This window comes from Mesocricetus auratus, unplaced genomic scaffold (assembly GCF_017639785.1).
Source record: "Mesocricetus auratus isolate SY011 unplaced genomic scaffold, BCM_Maur_2.0 Super-Scaffold_100691, whole genome shotgun sequence".
Lineage (NCBI taxonomy): Eukaryota > Metazoa > Chordata > Mammalia > Rodentia > Cricetidae > Mesocricetus > Mesocricetus auratus.
In genome coordinates, this window is record NW_024429267.1 from 22,555,452 (window position 1) to 22,574,580 (window position 19,129).

The window sequence follows — 19,129 nt, forward strand, 5'->3', positions numbered from 1 at the left end:
TACAGCGCAAGTTCCTGGACAGACTCCAAAACTACAGAGAAACCCTGTCTTGAAAAACCAACAACAACAAAATGACAGAAGAAGCTGTTGAATTAATAGTTACATCATCATAAGGTCTGTGCCCTATAAGGGATGAGGATGAAAATATGGAAAAAACTTCAAGCATTTACAAAAAAGCATAGTTCAATATTTAGAAAGTTAAGGGTAATGTTCAATATGTAAAATACAATATAGAGCTTCTAAACTGTTGGGGATTGGAAAGGAAAAATGAAAGAAATAACAGGGTCACAAATAAAGGCAAACAGAAAATACAAACAAGACATCAGTATTGATAATATCCTATCAGTAAACAATATAAATTCACCACAAGAAGGTGTGTAAATTGATGTTTGAACAAGTTTTCAATAGTAAACAATAGAATATGTTATGTGACTGAGTTGGTATAACCATTTACTGCAGAAGTACAAGGGGCAAGGTGTGTACTTTTACAATGAAATTTATCTCGTTTCTCATGTGTTTAGGCATGGAGGGCAAGGAGAGGGGAAGCCGAAATGGACGAAACCAATACCTTTAGGTTCATATTGGTAATTTTCCATTTGCTGCCATTTCTCAGACTTCTTTGATTTTCTTACAGCTTAGGGGATTCCACAATTCTCTATGTGCTTATCTGGTATTTGTGCTGATTTTCCACTTTCTTCTGATTTTTAATTTCAAATTCTCTAGCAGGTGGGAAAGTGACTGCTTTTAACCTTTAGAGATCCCTTCCATTCCAGGGATGGCTGTCTCTTCTCAGTCCTTAAATCTGCAACTCCACAGTCTCACTTTTAGCACGGCCCAGAGGTGCCAACTCAGTCATAAACCCAGAATTATTCAAGCATGGGCTTTCACTTAATTGCAAATCATAATTGAGTTTGGACAGCCACTGACTTTCCAAGGTACTGGATGAATTACTCAGTGATTATTGCTTTTTTTTTTTTAAAAAAAAAAAAGGAAGTCAGTTATCTACCTGTTTAATATGCCTGATGCTATAACTGATTAATGACCCCCTAGTCCCCACTCAGGTTTCACATTTACTACAGTCTATTTTCAATTTCTTCCCTATATATTCACAGAATATTAAAATTGGTTAAAAAAAAGAATTGTTCAAGGACTTCACTTAACAAGTGTAAATCATTAAAAGCCATTCAATCACTAAATGGTAGGAATAGGACTAAAGTTTTCCCTGTCTCCCACTGTCTGTCTCTCTTTCTCTCCACCCCCCCACCCTCTTTGATTTTGATAAGATAAAAGTCTCACTATATAGCCTAGGACTCAGGATTCTGCTGTCTTTGCCTCCTGTCATGCTGGGATTACAGGGGTGATGCTTAACATCCCTCTCATTTGTGCTTCGAAGGCTGGAACTTTGGAGTAGGATGTGTTGTGGAATATGGTGGGAAGTGAATTAAACTAACAGATTCATCTTTCTCACTCTCGGTTGGAAATGCAGGTGAATATTGAATGTTCTGGAATTTTGTTATCATGTTTCCTGAAGAAACCCATTAACGGTTCAATACTGTATCTCTGTTGTTAACAGCCTACTGTGTTCTCGTTGGAACTTAGATTATCCTGCTATCCAAATCAAGTGCAAATAGGACATGGAAATGCCTTGTGTTGTAAGCACACATAAAGGCCCGGTCAGAACAGGGCCCAGGAACTCAGTGACTGGGACTTCATACACAAGGAATGGAATCTGAGAACAAGGACCATCCACAAGGAGAGAGAGGTTATGCACATACAACTTGTGTGTAGCAACCTTAAGGACTTGCCTTAAAAATAAGCAAAATAGAGGTAGCCTGTTGTGAATAACCCAACCCTGTAACAAAACATCTTTGTCTTACCGACTTCAAGGCTGCCGCCATGTGAGCGGCTCAACCTTCAGCTCTGCAACGTCACCCAGGGTGTTTCGCTCATGAGCAATGGAACTTAAAAAAACAAGTGCACAAAAGTTAATAGCAACTAGGCCGACCTTTGCCTATGCTGTCCTAACAAAATATTTGAGACTGGGTGATGCAAAAACAACAACAAATATTTTCACAGTTCTGGAAGCTAGGAGGTTCTGAAGGCTCCAGCAGGTACAATATATAGTGAGAGCCCATCCCTGTTCCAAGCCGGTGCTTCACTGTTGCAGAGTGGATGAATGCTACATCCCCCTCAAGGAAAAGGCCCGAGTATAGTCTTTCGGAAGGACCTTCATCTCATTCACAAAGGAGGAGCCACTGCGACCTAAGGAGCTCCTAAGGCCCTACCACTGCATACTGTCAAACTGATGACTAAGTTTCTGCCTGAGTTTGGAGGAACACATTCAGTTCATAGCTCAATTTCATTCATAATCACTAAGACTCAAACACAATTCAAATGTGTTTCATATCTTGAATGGACAAATGCGTAGGTGTTTTCCTGTCCAAGAATCCTCTTCCAAATAACTGACACAGAGGCTTAATATTACTTATAAATGCTCAGTTGATAGCTCAGGTTTGTTATCAGCTAACTCTTATACTTAAGTTAACCAATATTTCTTATCTATGCTTCAGCATGCGGCTCATGGCTTGCTACCTCATTTTCTAAATGTCCTACTTGCTCAGTGGCTGGCTGGCATCTCTTCTGACTCTGCCCTTCCTCCTTCCAGAGTCCTCTGTGTCTGGCTGTCCCGCCTACACTTCCTGTCTGGCTGCCAGCCTGTTAGTTTTTTTTTATTAACCAGTGAGAGTAATACATATTCACAGTGTGCAGAAAGATCATTCCACAGCACAAGTGCATTGTAATACAGCCATGTTGTGGGACATTATCCAGCCATCAAAGGAATAAACTTCATCCAGGTCAGATGTGGATGAACTACCACCCTTTGTGCTTACTCGGGGCTCAGTAAACTATTTGTCTTGCAAGTCGAATCCCGCCACACCTATGTACAGATTGCTGGTGACTGCTTTCCTGCTATGCTGACAGAGTTGAATAGAGGCAAAAGCAAGCACATATCTTTCAACGCCGACAATATCTACTACTTGCCCAGTCACAGAAGTTTGCTAATCCTTGTGCTTTAAAGACGGGGTCAGGTGCCAAAAGTCACATGCTGTACGGTTCCCTTTATAGAACATTCTAGAAAAGGCAAAACTATTGGGATGGAAAATTCACTGCTCCCGGGAGTGCTGGATGAATGCAGAGGATGGCTGAAAAGGGTACAGACCCAGTGTTTGTCTCTCCCCTGGGGCTTTTGTACATTTCTATGAGCTTGCCGAAGCTAATACAACTGATACGACTGAAAAAAATTACAAAGCCCTGAGAGCTTAAAAATAATGTTCACAGCTTCAAGCTGTACAAAGTATAACGGGAGATTTGTAATGGAAGAAAAGGTAACTCACTGCACAGATCGGGAGCAATCTCATTCCAGCTGACAATTCCAACAGGACCAGGGGATCTAGAGATCACTGTGCTTTAGTTCTTTTTCTGTTGCTTTCAAGTCTGTCAGGCTTGGTCACCTCCTCCCAACTGATCTCCATACAGTGTGAGCCTGTCCTCTGTAGTCCCAATTTAGAGGCCTGGCTGGGAAGAGAGAATCTATTCAACTGAGTGTTCATTTACCATCCCCAGGGAAGGCTGTGATCACCTGGTCCAGCCATACATGCTCTCTCTAATCCAGCAGTTCTCAACCTGTGAGGCTCATCCCGTTGGGGTCAAATGATCCTTTCACAGAGGTCCCTCAAGACAGTCAGAAAACATAGATATTTACAACATGTTTCATAACAGTCACAAAATTACAGTTATGAAGTAGCAATGAAAGTTGTGGGGTCACCACAACATGAGGGTATTAAAGGGTTGCAGTGTTAGGAAGGTTGAGAACCGCTGCCTTAATCAGTCACTAATTCACCAAAGAACGAAGCACTGAGATCCTCTCGTCCCACATTGTGACCCAAGACCAGCACCTATTTTGAAAAAAACTGGAACGCTTAGGTGGACAAAACCCAGTAGTGGCTTAGACAACTCTCCTAGTCACACAATAATGAAAACTAATGCAAGTGTCAGTAATAACATTATTAATTAATTATTAGCATGTATAGTTTCTTTGTACTGGGGCAAGCATTAATTTGAAAGGCAGTTTGAAGGTATTAAAAACAGATTTTGAAGCATTCCATCCAAGGGGTCTGTGATGTACAGATCAGGGAGCCACCCTTAATTAGGTGTCGGAGTTCTTAGTTCAGCTTCCAGTGCTTTGCACTGAAAAACTGGAGCTCAGGGAAGGAGCTCAGGGAAGCTGGCCTGTGCTGTAGGTAGAGCCCAAGTTAAAGGACCTTGTTATGTGAAACAGGACGGCTGCACCCCTCTTCCAGTTAACCCTTTCCCTTTACATATCCTGAGGTCCCCCCACTGCATCAACTCTAGATAACCTTTTGTTAAAGGATGCAGAATTTCTTAAGATTCTCTGAGGAGGCCTCAGTCATCATGATTGGATTCTGCTCACTAATTTTCCCGTCTCTGTGTCAGCAAATGAGAACCGACACTCCCTTTAAATGGAAAGAAGACATACGCAACCTTTATTTTTTTTTCTTTTCATGCAGTGTGTGTTATAAAGAAACCCTCAAACAAAGCCTAAGCCTCCTCCCAAATCAAAAGCCACGGGAGTTTCATGGTGTCTCGCTCTCCCTTTCTTCACTTATTGCAGGGGCTCCACCGGATGGGTCAGCTTACACAGAGCACACCAGCGACTCCCTGATCTCATGTGTCCAAATTGCCAGCAGTAACAGAAGGAAAAGGGAAAAATGAGAGCAGGCTTCCATTTGCTCAGGCTTCCGGGTCATCAGCACAGGAACATAGACGGCACAGCTCATTTGCAGGGCTGCCTCAATGACTTCTCCCTGGGAGGGGGGTCACACAAAGTCAGCCTCAAACTCTCTACCTAGGGAAGCAAAGGCAGATGGAGAAATTGGAATATGACTTGCATAATAGCAATTTACCATTCAGAAGGGGTTTAGGATGCGGAGTCTTAAGTTTGCAAACCTGGTTTAGTAAGTACACAGCTTCAAAGCAGCGCTGTTCATATAAGCACCATTCCATCCTTCAGATGAAGGCAAAAATACACCCAGGGCATTACTGACAAGTTGCTCTGATACCACATTAGCTGGGAAATAAACAGTCAACTCACCTTGTCTTGCACATTGTTCATTAAGGTTATACCATCACCTATTTTTTCAGGTCCTCACCATTCTATGGTAAGACTTTAAATCGAATCAAAGGTTGCATGATGCTTAAAGGCAAGTCTTTTTGAAAATTGCTGTTAGAAGCTTGGAAAGATTGCTCTGTCAGTCAAGTGCTTACATTGCAAACATGAAGACTTAAGTTTGGATTCCCAGCACCCATTTAAGAAGCTGGGCATGCGATGCACACTGGAATCTCAATCCTGGGAAGACAGATCAAAATTCTGTCCTGTTCACTAGGATCTGAGATATAAGGTGCTAAGTACAAAGAATGACTAGAGGTGTGTCTAAGACAGCGGTTCTTAACCTTCCTAATGTGGTGGTGACCCCCAACTATAAAATTATTTTTGTTGCTATTTCATAAATGTAATTTTGCTGCCATTATGAATCTTAGGCAACCCCCATGATAAGGTCATTCAGCTCCCAGGGGTCACAACCCACAGGTTGAGAACCACTGGTGTAAGAGTTTGCCAGTTTGCCCTGCAGGCATCCTGGTTGACATAGGATGTTTGGGAAGGATGATGGATGAGAAGAAAGATCAAGTTTAAGAGGAGAGACACTGAGGAGAGGGTTGCCCCCAAATCAGTACCCCTTCCTATAGACTGACCTAGGTAATGTGGAAGGCAATTCATTATTGTTTCCTACCCTTCCTCTGTATTCAACACAACTATTTCTGTGCTCCTTCTAAGTCAGATTTTTCTATTGCAGTATGCAGATTTTAAAGTTACTTATGCTTAAAAATTAGATGTCCTAGTTTTCTCATTTAAGACCACTAATGAATTACTATCACATAATCCACAGTGCATTACACTGCATGGCTTTGTTCCAGGAGAAAAGGCCAAAAGGTGGGGGTGGGGGTAGGGGAGGGACTGACATAGTCCCTGCCATCTAGGTATGAGGAGATATCTGTCGCCAGAAGCAAACTCTTGTGAGCTGTGTCCAGATGGCTTTGTGTTTAAAAAAGCACCACCACTGTCATGTCCAGAAAGAAGTAACAATGATGGACAGAAACGGCATCAAAACAGTGGAAAATGTATGCAAATGTGATCTTGTCAACAAAAAAATTAAAAATGAACAAAGTGTTTCGGAAAAAGAAAAATGTTCTGTATTATGAAATTTTAATGAGCACTTTGCATCTTGAAAACGGGAAAATGATGCCTTTAGATCAGTCTGTTACACTAATGAGTAACAGCAGAGTGATGAGTGTATCACAGCCTCCATCTTCAGACTCCAGTTTTGTCATAATGGATCTTCATACATTTCCAGTGGTTGAGTAGGCAGGGTTGTCAATCCATGTTCACTCATGGTTGACGTAGAAACGCTTTTTACTACGTTTGATTTCAGAAGCCTTGTTTGGAGGACACGAATCAGCAAATAAAATGTTTGGATTTTAGTTTCCCTAATGGTATGTGACACAACTAATGCTCAGAATTTCTGTGCCTTGATATTTATGAAATATTTTTAAGGCTTACCTCACTGTTAACCATTCGATCCTGATTTTGACTGCTCACAAATATTTGGGGACCATGATAGCCTCAGTTAAAACTTCCTATCAGAAAAAAAATGATAAATTAGAAAAGAAAAATGTCATCCAAAGACAGAGAGGAACTTTCTCGTGATTCTCTTGGGTTCACGTTGTTGTTTTGATTTACAGCACTTTGCAGTTAACTTTTTAAACTTCTCTGGATTGCACAGTTCCACAGTGAGCCGGCCATCTAGCCTGAGACAAGCTTGTTACCATTACAAGCATGTTCTGCATGGGTTTTTTTCTGCTAATGAAGTGAGAATTAGGTGAATGGAAACTTTCCCCAAGTTTCTAAAAGAGCCAAACAAAAAGCGGCCCTTTGAAAAGGGCTGAAGTGCAGACAGGCAAAAGAGGGACAAGTGAGGTATGGTGAGGACTGCCAGCCCTTTGACGTTGCCTGACACAAATGCGTCCATCGCGGCTTTGTTGTAGGTTTGAGCACTACAGACGATTGGGCCTGTCCATCGTCACTTGGCTGTTTCAGCGACTGTCCTATGACAGTCTTCCAGAAATCCTGAAGGCACTCAAAACTGAGTCCTTTGTTTCAACATTATTGACCTTACCTGGGCACGTCTGCCCACTTACGTTGGTGTGTAAGCCATGGAGAGTGCCGACCAAACAAATTCTTAAGTACTGTGTTTTGTTTTGGTATTTGTTTTTACAAGTGCCTGACACAGTACCACTGATTTCGCGTTCATTTTACTTGAATTATCCTTTAGTTTGCAATTTTTAAAAATTAGTTGGACTCACTTCTGAAAATTAATTACTCCATTCAGTAAAACCTTACAACTCAAGCTTGCACAGGCCAGTTGAAAGTCCCAGGTCTGACATTTTTTCACTGTTTCACTCTCTTATAGTTTAAAGACAGGCTCTCCCAGTGGTCAAACAGAACAACAGAATTGAAGATTTCTCGCTTTCCTTTTCTCTACAATCCTGTTTAAAAGAGAGACCATGGAGTACTTCAGTGGTTAGGTCCAAGCCAAATCTTTTTTTTTTTAATAGAATGTTTATTTTGGCTTGCTGTTCCAGAGGGAGAGTTCATAGTGGTGGGGTGTCAGGACACAGTCCTGGAATGGAGTCATATAAGGAGAATTCTGAGTGCTTGTTAGAATACTCCAAAGAAAACAAGAGTCTGGTGACCTCAGTCTCTTAAAAAACAGGGAACTGTTTTGGGGAGCGTGGATTTTTTTGTTTTTGTTTTTGTTTTTGTTTTTTGGCTCCTTCCAGGTGTAGCAGATAGGAGTGAGTTTACTTCAGCCTACTCATTACTGCTTGCTGTTGTTGTTCAATTAAATGTTTCTGCCTCTGTGGTAAACGTGTTCTTGTCACATGTAGCTTGGCCTTGAGGTTGTGTGCAGCCTGAACTCATGGGAAATTCACTCATGTGACTGTTCTTAACCCTCAGACTATAAATTGTCCAGGGCTATCGATAAACTTGGCAATCACATGAGACTTTAGTCTGCCTCAGTTATCTGTTTTGTTCTCCTGGGTCCTGCTGCCTTTAGAGTAGCGTCAGTGGGGGCCAGGCTCTTTGTGAACTTATCTCTCATATAGAATATAGCTTAAACTAGGTGTAGTCATACATACCTATAACCATAGCACTCACCAAATGAAGGCAGAAAAATAAAGAATTCAGTATCAACCTGGCCTACATGAGACCCTGACTCAAAAACACAACAAAACAACAATAAACATTAATGATATCAACAATGACAAAAGAACAAAACAGAAAGGTACTGTGAATCTTTGTATGATGGGGGCTAACTAATTAATGGGAATTATGTAAGTTAACTCTTATGAAGAATGAGTAGTAATAAAAGTTGGAAAACTAATGCACACACAAACAGTACACAATAGTTCTTTAGATGATAGACCATGGAAAGGTATTTGTAGAAAGAAAAGTTTTTGCTACATAGTGATAATAAAATGGAAAAGTAGACTGATTCATGTTTGCTTTTATGACTGTTTTTTAATTTTCTGCAGACTCTTCATCGCCTGCCTTCATGTGAGACCCTATCATCACCCTCTCTTTGGGTCACTAATTGGTGCCCCACTGATCCGGACTAATTCTCTAGCCAAGAGAATTAGCAAGGTCTGTGGGCTTTTGTATAGAGGGCACTGTTTTCCTATTTCATGATGATTTGCTTTGCCACTGAGCTTGATGGCATACCTGTGTGTGAACAGAGTTGGCATGGTTCCACATTCTGGCCAAAGTTACAAGTGTGCCTATAACTGAAGTCCTGCCTAGAGTGTCTCAGAGAATTCTCTAGAATGAGTTCAAATAAAAGCCACTTGCCTAGAACTTGTTGCCAGGACTTTCCATGCACCGATGCCATCAGCCTCAGGTGTCTGATGCCAGGATCCTGTCAGGCAGAAACAAGGCCAGCCGCATGTCCTTTTAACAGTCACAACTGACATTCAGATTCAAAAACAATGTTGAGTGAAGAAAACATACTTCCTGGTTGACAGGAAAGCTAGAAAGCAAGACAAACACGGGTCATAGCATTCATGCAAATTTAAAGTGGCAGGAAAACAATAATATTCTAGTCATGTTCCTCGAGAATGTATTAGGAATTATAAAAATAGATACACCAACCTCGTGACTCTCAAGAGGAAATTAGGATAGGAGATGGAGAAGAGGACTTCAAATTTATCCTGCCCCCCTCTCTCTCTCTCACACACACACACACACACACACACACACACACACACACACACACACGGACAGCAAAGTATACACATTTAAAACAAAGTGGAATAGCAAACAAAATCAAACATGCTCTTAGATGCATAAACCTCCCCATCTTTGGACACAGTATCAGGATTCTGGCTGGTCCGAGTGTTCCCCTGCAGTGAGCTTCATTTGCAGACCTCCGTCTGCCTTCCTCCATCATAGAAACTGCAGCCTGTTTCTCTTAATTTTGCTTTGTTTCCAGCTGAGCCCTTGGGAGTCTTCATGTCCTGTCATGTGGTTATGCTCAGTAACTCTAATAGCCAGGATGGAAGCTGCATCTGCCTGCAAAGGAGAGAAGAAAAAACATCGACATGCTAATGCCCTCTTTGGGGAGGGCGTGGGCACACTGGAGTTCTTGCTCTGTGCATGAAAGTGGTTTGTTTCAAAAAAATTCGCATGTGACTTAATTAACAGCCTGCTGCCTGTGCATCACGTTTCACTTAAAGGATTTGCATGCTGTAGTCACCTGGTAACTGAAGAACTAGCTTTAAGCGGAGTGTTGATAAAATATAGAAAAAGTATAAGACATGGTCTTGAAGTCTATAGCAAACGGATTGCTACCTGAAAAACCCCGGCTATGCATACTGTTTGCACGTAAATAACCACCTGCTTGCAGGACTGTGTACATCTGAGTATGTTTTTAAATGGCTCCATTTTCCCAGAGAAGCCAGGGCAATTGTTGTTTTCCTGAGCAGGACTGATTCTCCACAGCTGGAGTGGTGCGCACAGCTCCCAGATAATTTGTAATGAACCGAATTTTCCTTCAGCATGCCTAATTAGTAACTCCTCCTTTTGCTATCTAAAAGGATATAGACATTTTAAAAACAGATGTATGAAAACTCTGCTAAGATACCAGGAAGGCACTAAGTCTTCATTGTCTCTTACGTATATATCAAAAAATACCTCAATGCGGTTTCCCCTACCTTACTTAAATGTTCATGGCAGCAGCAATGGCAACAGTAGTCACTGGTTGGAAATCAGAGGAAGTCTAGCAGCCGACAAAAGGATAAAGAAAATACAGTACATACATACAGTGAAATTCAGTCACAAAAGGAACGAGTGCGGATTCTTACTCTAGAATTTAAGAATCTAGAAACCAGTGTGTCTGCTCTAGATGAGAATTCTTACCTCAAAATTCCAAGAACCTGTAGGAAGGGGAAATATCCTTTTTTCCAACCCCACTACTAGGTTCATGGTTGAGGCATTCGAAACAGAAGACAGATTGACCAAAGAAAAGCCCGCATATTTACTTACATTTTTTACATCGAAAGGAGCTTTCCTAGGGAAATGAAAGCCTTAAACTCGTGCATTTATGTGGGGCGTGGGGGTGTTTGCATGTTGGGGAACATGCAAGAGGAGATCAGGGACAGCCTTAAGTGTGTAGTTCCTCATAAGCCACACAACTTGATTTTATGAAACAGAATCTCTCACAGGCCAGGAGCTTGTCAATTGGGCCAGCCGGCTGACCCAGGAGTCTGCCTACCCCTGCCTTCCCAGAGCTGGGATGGCTGCAAACACACCCTTTCATGCCCAGCTTTTTAATGTGGACTCTGGGATTTGAGCTCAGGTCTTTGTGTTTGCATGACAAGGACTTTACAAGTTAAGCTATCTCCCCGGTTCAAATTTGTATAATTTTGTTCCACAGTTCCATTGAGAGAGGAGAGGCATGGAGACGTGGAGAAGGCTAGGCTTTAATGGTTGCATGTGAAGAGGATGACAAACAGGTCCTGTGTGTTCAGACTCTTGGAATCCGGGTCTTCACAGATGGTATTTTCCTCTGCATATAGGGCACATGTCTTCCCATATAGGGCGGAACAGAGAGGGAGTGAGAGGGTTCCCAGTGAGCTTTCAGTGCCTGTTTTTTTTTTCCTAAGTCAATCTACTATGTGATGAATACAGAGCTGGTACCTCTATATGAGAGTTGTGTGACTCGCTTGGAGCAAATAGGGAGAGAGCAGGAGTGACCCCCTTAGCATCTGCTGCTACCTGAGATGCCAAGCTACTGTATTGTGGGTAGTGACTTCTAACTGCATCCAACTCTAAAAACCAAAGGAGAAAGGCCAAATTGACGAGTAAGGAGGTAAACAGTTCTAACCTGAGGAAGGGTCTCTCAGAGGGTTGGTGTAGGCATGGGATGGTGGGGGGATGGAGGAGCAAGTGGAGGTGAATCGTAGAATACAGGTGAGGAGAATTTGCAGAAGCACACCTGTAACAACTTCTACCCAGAACAGTTTTGGGTGAGTAGGGAAGATGGTGGGTCAGGCCTGGACGATGCACTTCTGTTCCTCTTACTGTGTCTTTTGGTAGACAGGGAACTTAAACTGATTCTCGAGTCTTCAGGTCTTATTGGATGTTCCAGATGGGGCCAGAGTATTGAACCCCCCCCCCAGTTCTAAAATTATAGCTTGGGATTCTCCCAAGCTTATATAGTTGCTTCAAAGTCTTATTCTTAGAGACCATTGCATTTGAAAAGAAGTCTTATAAATAAACGAGTTCCTAATTCTCTTGTGATGTCTTTTTCTACTAAGATCATCTAGGCTCTTAACTGACCATGATTTCACTTATCATAATTGGAAGAATTTTGTGAGCTACATAGTCCTTTCTTTCTTTTCACAATTTAAGTACATTTTGACATAACAGTGAACTGGTTTTTACTCACAATATTTCTGACACTAAAAGAATATCCAATAAACATCTAAATTCTGAAACTGTCTACCTATGGTTAGTGTTAAATCCTGACAGGTCAAGCTTTCAGTCCTGCAAGACTACTTCCTATTTTAGATGCCAACCGGAAGTTCCTGGGTTCCCATGCTTTTGTAGACCAACTATAAACAAACTTCGGATGCATGTGATAATTCGCCAGGCAGATTCATTTCATTCAACCAACTGAACTGGTTGGTCATAAAGCATAACACTCAGAAATCAGGTAGCAAGATGGCTGAGGGAGTCACAGCACTTGTTGCCAAGCTGGATACCCAGAGGTCAATCCCTGGGCCTGCATGGAAGAAGAAGAGAACTGACTCTTGTAGGTTGTCTTCTGACCTCCACATGTGGCCAAGCTGTGCACATCCACACTAAAATAAATAAAATGCAAAAAAAGTAAGACAATAACAACTCAGAAACTGCCAAATGGAAGAACTTCAAGGGAAAAATATGAATGGGGTCAGGAGTAGGACCACCTCTCTGTCCTTTAGTCTGTTCACCAACATGGAGACTCCAAATTCAGCGGAGAGGGCTTCTTATACAGAGATCATTGCACAAGTGCAGTTGCTTAAATCATTAGCCTTTGGAGATTAACTCCATCTCCAACCCTTCCTCCCTCCAACGGAGGAGGGATGAACAATTCAAGTATTTATTTATTTGTTTACTTACTTACTTATTTTTGGCTTGTATTTAGAAAGACAAGGCCTCCCTGCATAACCCGGGCTGCCCTTGAACTCATCATCTCTTGCCTCAGCTTCCCAAGTCGTAATTACAAACCAAACATCACCAAACCAGATGGAAACATCCAAGCTCCTAACCAAAGCTTGTTCTTCTTGGTAACCACACAGGAAATAGCTAGAAGGCTCTAGCCACTGTGATCTCATTAGCAGACAAAGGATGTTTCATTTTGGAGAGTCCAGGGCTCTAGAAACTGTGTGCCAGAAAGAGGCACAAAAAACAAAACAAAAAACAACAACAAAACTCTCAATATGTATTTATTTAGAATTAAGCTTATTTATTTGTGTGTGTGCAGGAACATATGTGGATGTCAGAGGATAGTCTGCAAGAGTTGGTTCTGTTCTCTTCTTCACCATGGGGCTCACTAGGATCGAATCTGGATCGAGGATCTTTGCAGCAAGAGCCCTTTTCCTTGAGCCATGATATTAGTCTCAAATGTTGGCTTTTTCTTTTGCTATAGTCATGGAATGGTTAAATATGATGCCAAAAAGACCCTGATTTCACTTTTGTCACAGAACAAATTCAAACCTGTCCTGTGTAGCTTGCAGTGAAAATAACACATAAGGAAAATTGCCCCGACTCTTCATAAAGACACTGCATTTTAATTAACTGTGAACATGGCTTTGTTAGACACACAAGGACAGAGATGCATGCCGGGAAGCTAACAGAGCCAGTCAGGAAAAAAAATCTAGCTTGAGCTGTTTTACTTAAAACCCTCAGTTCTCATCTAAATAACCACTTAATCCCTTTATTTAGATAACCAAACAACACTTAAATAGAAATTAAGAAAATGGTTTTCAGGCGTTTTCAGACCGAGGAACCCAGCTAAATGGATTTTGTTCATCTTCCCTTGAGAAACACAGCATATTTTATAGCTTGTACATCCACCAGCTGATTCAATAATTGGGTCCCTGACATGCCAGGCTAGGTGCTAAGGGTTTTAATGTGAGTGCAGCTGGCCTTTGCTGCACTCAGCATCTTGTCCTGTGAGGATGCAGCCAGCAGCTCCCTGGGCAGCTCTGGGAATAGTCCCCAAAGCCAGACTGTTCATTCACCCTGAGTTCCCATCTGCAGAGAGAGAGAGACAGAGACAGAGACAGAGACAGAGACAGAGAGACAGAGAGAGACAGAGACAGAGACAGAGAGACAGAGAGACAGAGACAGAGAGACAGAGAGACACAGAGAGACAGAGAGAGAGAGACAGAGAGAGACAGAGAGACAGAGAGAGAGAGACAGAGAGACAGAGAGAGACAGAGACAGAGAGAGAGACAGAGACAGAGAGAGACAGAGAGAGACAGAGACAGAGAGAGAGAGAGAGACAGAGACAGAGAGAGACAGAGAGAGAGACAGAGACAGAGAGACAGACAGACAGAGACAGAAAGAAAGAGAGAGGCAGAGAGAGACAGAGAGACAAGCACATATCCTTGAAATGATGCCCTGGATGAACTGCTTAGGACAGCGCTGGGTTTCTTCCAAATGTGTTTGGGATGGGTTTTGTAGGTTCACTTGGTTTATTTTCTTTTTGACTCAGTTGCTCTACAATCCCAGTGAGTGAATCCAACCAACAAGTAAGAGCCAAAGCCCCACAGTGCTACTCTTTCCAGAGCTCTTTTGCTAATCTGACAGATCACAGAATGCTTGGGGTGCCTCTCTGAAATGGGGCCACAGTGAGGCAGCAGCAGCGGGTCACCTCAAGCTACTTATTAAAATAGCGTCGGCTTAGCTGGTGTCACTTGTCACCGTGCCTCAGCAGATGATCGTGGGCCCTGCAGAAGAGTGAGAAGTGAGGGCATCCAGCTTAGGGAAAGCCTCCTCAAAATCCCTCTCCTGCACCCCATCACACGACAGATAAAATATCTCTGATGTAGATAGTAGCTGTGTGTGTGTGTGTGTGTGTGTGTGTGTGTGGTTTCAGAGTATAGCACTTACTTAAAGCTACAATTACTGTCACCTTCTGTCCAACCTTCAAGGAGAATGTCTCTCTTCTGCTTGGTCCTTGTTACACCCTTGATTCCCCTCTCAATCACTTTTCTCTATTGTGTATTTGGCCCTCCAGTGAGTCTCTCCCTGAAGGCTCTAAATGTGTTCATACTCTGCTGTTGCCAAATCACAGGACAGGTCACAGCATAAACAGTTCCTTGTCTGGACCATCCTTCACTCTCCCTCTGGAAGAGTACACCTACCTTCCTTTCCCATTGGCTTGTCAACACACCGCAGTTTTCTCAGACCTTCTGTTCTCTAAACCAGCAGGGATAAAGCTCATCAATGATTTCCTGTCTGCCTAAGTTAATCAAAGAGCTTAACCCTTCATCTTGCTGAATCTGACCTGTGTGTGGAGTTATATACAACATACCGCTCTTTTCTTACAACTCTCTTCCCAGGATTCCAGATGGTGCCCATGTCCTGTTTTCTTTCTAGCGTTAAGTATTGTTTTTCAGATGCTCTGTTATAATTCTTAGAGTCTTTATGAGTACACCAAGGTATGATGACAACACCATCATTTGGGGATGGAGGACTGTAACATAGGTTGGAAAAATAGATGGCCCTTCCAAGAACTTCAGTCTGAGTTGGAGATGTGTGGAATGGAAATCTCACAGCCCCCTTCCTTATGTCCACTCTGGGGCTGACTGTACAGCTGTTTTTCTGTTTATTCTGCCCTGCAAGCCTCCCATTGTTTCTTTTTCATCTAGTGCTCCCAATTAGATGTAGTTTTCTGTTACTTGTGGTCAGGAACTATAATAGATACTGGAGGGTCTGTTCCTACCAGGGTTACTCCTCTCTTCTTCACAATGGCCTTCCTGGTGTCCCCATTAACTCCTTTTGCTTTGGTCCCTGTTTATATGTCCTTAGATGCCTTATTTATGTCTTCCACCCTAAGATCCCTCATGGGTCCTCTCCCTGCACATGTAATTCTCGAGCTGCCTTCCTCTTAGCTGACTTCTAGGAGCCCAGAATGCAGCATGTCCCACAGTGGCCTGCAGGCTTTCTCTGTCGGTCCTGCCCCCGCACTTCACTGACTACCTGTCTTGGTTACTTTTCTATTGCCGTGAGAGGACACTGCGATGGAGGTAGATTATAGAGAAAGGGGTTTACTTAGGGCTTAGAATCTCAGAAGGTTAGGTTTTCTGAGTTTCTCTTGCGTCCATTTACTTGTTTGCCTTTTCTCCACAACTCAGGTCCTCAGCACCCTTCCCTGGGTTTCTGTACCATTCTCTGGCTTGCACAATTCTCTTCTTCCCCTCCTTCTCAACTCACTCACCTCTGTCTACACATCCGAGTGTCCTTCCTAAAGCTCTCCCTGACGAGGTAGGTATCTGCTCTTTCAAATCCCCTTCCCTCTTACTTAAAAAGACAGGCTGCTCAGCAGGACCGACCGAGCAGCCCAGACTTGCCCCCTGCCCATCTGGCTGGCACTCTGGCTGCCCCACCCTTTAATCACACAAGCCCTTGCTGTGGCAACCAATGTGTACCACACCTAAGGTGCCCTTACTGCTCTGTTAGCCTGGAACTCCTGGCCCACTCACCCAAGACTCTTGCTTCTTACACACTTACCCATCCCCCCTCCCTCAGAGCAGAGTCTGTCGGTTACTTTCTTTTTTAATGCACGCTCTTGTGGCAAACAAACAAACAAAAAACGAGCCTCAAGTTGGGATGTATCAATTTCCCAGCTCCCCAGGAAAGCCGGGGTACCTACAAGAAACTCAGAAAGTGGGATGCGTGGCCAGAAACTGGGCAGGAGTGGGTTGAGTTCCAGTTTGGGAAGATGAAAAGCTGTGGAGGTGCACACGGGGCAATGCTTACAAAGTAACACAGTGAATTCTGTTCCTTGTGCCGTGCCGTGCCGTAGTATCTACATTGGGTTAACTTTTGTTTCCTTCCCTCTTGTAAGCTGTTCAAGAGGAGGAAAGGAAAGAGCTGATAAGAAACTGAAGATCAGAGAGGGGAGGGGCTGGAGGGGGTGTCGTTTCGCCTTGGGTATAAAGTGCCATGTTTTCTTTTATTGAAAATAACTGGTTACTCCCACCTGTCTCCCTCCATTAAGCAAGCATCCAGGAACCACTCGGCTGTAGCATCTTTTGTGGCCACAAGGTGGCGCTACTTCTGTGGCGGCTGCCGCCATACCTACCTTGGGTGGTGCTGCAGAGGAACAACAAACTCCCATAAGAAGATGGAGAACCATAGGTTCGGATCCTACCCCTTCCCTGAAACCTCACCTTCGCTCTCTTCCCATAGTCTCTCTCTTCCCTGATGCCCACCCTACATGGCAGCTCCCTCTTTCTATGTCTGAGCTCCCTGCTTCTAAGCCCTTCAACTTTTGCTCCTGACCCAGGCAGGCTTTGGGAATCTCTGTGGTATGAGGCTTGTGGCTTTGATCAGTAGCACCCTAAGCCGTCTTTGCTCTCCCCTTCCCAGGACCTTCTTTCTCTCCAGCTCCGGAGTGCAGGAAGCCCTCTTCATCCCTTCTCACAGAAGAACAGTGTCTCCTGCAGGGCTCAGAGCTCAAGAGTCTGCAAGAAAACCACCGCATCTTCCTTCCTCAGAAACTGGGGGCAGGAGACTACAAACACTGGAAGGAAGGCACAGGGTCTCCGCGTCTGAGACAGAGGAGCCTGAAGATGGAGGAAAGAGAACTCGGGAGCCCCGGGGCAAATATCCTTCCATACTTGCATCAAGAAGTAAAATCAGACATCGGATCTGAAAGTGAGGAAGAGAATACTAAAAAGGGAGGCAGCCACAAAGAAACCCGCAGAGGGAAAGGGTCAACGGGCTGAGCCTGGTGCAAGGAACCATGTGATATTAGCATATATACTAGATACTTATTGAGCATCACTGAATGTGCTGAAAAATAATGAGGCATGCGGGGGCTGAGGGAGGCAGTACATGATTTTGAGAATAGTCTAGTTGAGTAGGGAGACTAAAGACAAAGGATGAATGTGATTAAACTAGATGTAAAGTTCTACAGAAACAGACCAAGATGAAGAATACAGATGTGGCTGGAAGGGGGTTGTGACATCAGAGACGTGACGGAAGTGGTGTAGTTTGCTCCGTATCGTGGAGTGATAAGCAACTGGGTAGAGGGAACAGCTGGGGTATGGGTGAGGCGTGCAGAGGCCAGATTATCGGTGAAGCAGGAGGGTCCTAGGTGCTGCCTCGATTCCCAGAATCTATGGATGCTAGAACCACAACAGTGAGGGAGGGGGGAGATATGGGTGAGCAGCGGACGCCTGTGTAGCAGAGGGTAGCTAGGGGAGATGGGGGAGCACTGATGTCATCATCTGGTGGGGGAGCACTGGACCGTGGAAGGAACTGGCAGGTCTTGATGAAGAGCAAAAGAGGTATTTGGCAGAGTCAGAGGACACTGAGGACAGGAGGATTCCCTACACTCTAGCATAAGTAAAATGTGACAGCAACGCTGTGGCCTAGGGAGTGAACCCTAGTAACCAGGTGTAATGCTGACACACAGAACATACGAGGGAACCCACAGTCACAGCTTCTGGAAGGACCTAAAACCATATGGAGCCATGCAGGAGTGAGAGGCAAAGTCTACGCAGCCAAGAAGACTGCTCCCTCCCCATCCCTGCCTCCCCACCTCTGTGGCCAAACAAACAGCACAAAATAGGATCCAATGTTCTTCTAAAGACTGCCAAGAATGTATGCTTGGCTGTTGGCCAATGTCACAGGACACACGGACATGTGCCCACAAGTATAATTCCTTATCAACACCACACTTCTCTAAGCATGGGTACGTTCTATTGTTCCCTATGAGTGCAAGGCCTGTCTGTTCTGTGTGGTTCTTGTTGAGAGGCAGCGTGGGACTCCTGGGGTTGGAGGCAGACCAGGAGTGTTTGGAATAACTTATGCAGCCTCCCTGTCTCTTCCAGTGACTCATGCATCTAAGGGAGGATGAGCTGGGAGTGGGAAGGTGGTGGGTGGAAATCTCAGCAAGAGACTTCCTCTAGCCTCCTTACCTGGGAGTGGCCTCCTGATTTCAAGATCCCTTTCTTTCCCCATGTAATACTTTACTATCTTGTGAAAGAGGACTTCTTATTGGAAAGAAAATGCTGCTGAGAGAAGGGAAGTAAAGCACAGAGATGACTCAGTTACTCATTTACTTCACCAGTAAATATATTCGGGGTTTCCTTGACTCACAGTAGGGTTTCGCCTCAACAAACCCATTGCAAATTGAACTGTTATGAGTTTAAA

At 43.6% G+C, this 19,129-nt stretch overlaps 1 long non-coding RNA gene across 1 annotated transcript; it reads right to left on the reverse strand.

Moving 5' to 3' along the window:
* Positions 1-4,536: 4,536 nt before the first annotated feature.
* Positions 4,537-6,777, reverse strand: LOC121137544. The gene is made up of 2 exons (XR_005874823.1): positions 6,698-6,777; positions 4,537-4,927 (listed from the first exon to the last, which is right to left on the reverse strand). It is a non-coding gene; the product is annotated as an uncharacterized LOC121137544 (long non-coding RNA).
* Between the last annotated feature and the right edge of the window lie 12,352 nt (positions 6,778-19,129).